At 45.5% G+C, this 1,713-nt stretch overlaps 1 non-coding gene across 1 annotated transcript; it reads right to left on the bottom strand.

The window, feature by feature from the left end:
- Positions 1-624: 624 nt before the first annotated feature.
- On the bottom strand, positions 625-762 carry LOC114813507. Its single transcript, XR_003761224.1, has one exon. It is a non-coding gene; the product is annotated as a small nucleolar RNA SNORA7 (small nucleolar RNA).
- Between the last annotated feature and the right edge of the window lie 951 nt (positions 763-1,713).

Raw genomic sequence — 1,713 nt, 5'->3', positions numbered from 1 at the left:
GAGAAGGGCTTAGTCAGGGAAGGTTTCTTGGAGATGTGCCTTTAGTAAGCTTTAAAGTGGGGGAAAGAAATTATCTGTCTGATATGAGGAGGGAGGGTGTTTCAGGTCAGAGATAGGATGTGGGCGAGAGGTTGGTGGCATACTTAATGCAGTACTCTGCACACAGTAAGCGCTCATTAAATACCATTGATTGATTGAGTGATTGGATTCCTGATCAAATCCATCCGCCATCCCTCTTTGTTTGTTTGCCAAGAGACTTCAATCAGTCAGTCAATCATATTTATTGAGCACTTACTGTGTGCAGAGCACTGTACTAAGCACTTGGAAGAGTATAATATAAAAATATAACAGATACATTCCTTGCCCACAACAAGTTTACAGTCTAGAAGGGGCTTGTCTTGCCTTATGCCATAGAGTTGTCTCCGACCCATAGCGTTGCCATGGACACATCTCTCCCAGAACGCCCCCCCACCTCCATCTGCAATCGTTCTGGTACTGGATCCATAGAGTTTTCTGGGTAAAAATACAGAAGTGGTTTACCATTGCGTCCTTCAGCGCAGTCAACTTGAGTCTCCACTTTTGACTCTCTCCCACGTGGCTGCTGCCCAGCACTGGTGAGTTTTGACTTGTAGCAGATTGCTTTCCACTCGCTAGCCACTGCCCAAGCTAGGAATGGAATGGGTAGGCCTCTGGTTGACTGTCCCTCCCGTAGTCAATACTGGTAGAGTACTGGAAACTTTCCAGGTGCAACCCTGAGAGGGGATCTAGAGAGGAAGACAGCCATTAATATAAATAAATAAATAAAATTACAGATATGCATATACATGCTGAGGGGTTGGGAGGGAGGATGAATAAAGAGAGCAAGTCAGAGCGAACCAGAAGGCAATTGAAAAGGAAAAGAGGGCTTAGGCAGGGAAGGTCTCTCAGAGGAGATGTGCCTTCGATAAGGCTTCGAATGGCGGGGAGAGGAGTGGGGGGAAGTAACTGTCAGATATGAGGAGGGAGGGCATTCCAGGCCAGAGGCAGGATGTGGAAACTCCAGGGCCAATAGCCAGGACAGTGGACAATACATTCCTTCGTGGGGCCTGGTCAAAAAGGAAATAGGTTGGAGTCATCATGGAGCTCAGACTGTTGGGTGCATTAAGGTCAGTGACCAGGAATCAGCAGCAGGTCCACACCTGCAAGCAATGGAGATTTGAAGGAGCAGTAGAGTTTTTCTCTCCTGGCTGCCTCTAAGGCAATTCCTGGGAGCTGAGAAGTTCAAGTTCTCAAATTTCTATTTTCCTGAACAATATTAGCATGTCACATCAGCTCCCATTCTACTTCCAGTTGATATCTCTAACACTTAAGTATGGCAATGAAAATCCTAACCGCGTTTTAGGATCTTGGATCCAAGAACTGATATCACCAAGGATTTATCAAGCCCAGCAGGATGGAGGCTTTATTTTTCTCTATATGGTTTGACACTTTCTTACTGTGACACAATATCAATATATTCTGCCCAATTTTCTCTCTCTGCCCCTGATTTGAAGCTTTTTTTGGCACTTGTGCACTGTGTGGCAGCTGCTTGGTAAAGGCAGAAGCTATAAGTTCATCTGGGCAGCACCAAATTTTGTCTGGATTCATCATGGCTCGATTGAGCCTCTCTTCAGAGAAACTTGGAAGGACAAAACCTCCAGTTTTGAAAAACCCAAGAGCAAAGATTAAATGGCT

The sequence above is a fragment of the Ornithorhynchus anatinus genome, chromosome 7 (assembly GCF_004115215.2).
Source record: "Ornithorhynchus anatinus isolate Pmale09 chromosome 7, mOrnAna1.pri.v4, whole genome shotgun sequence".
Taxonomy (NCBI): domain Eukaryota; kingdom Metazoa; phylum Chordata; class Mammalia; order Monotremata; family Ornithorhynchidae; genus Ornithorhynchus; species Ornithorhynchus anatinus.
This window is presented reverse-complemented; position numbering and strand designations above follow the sequence as displayed.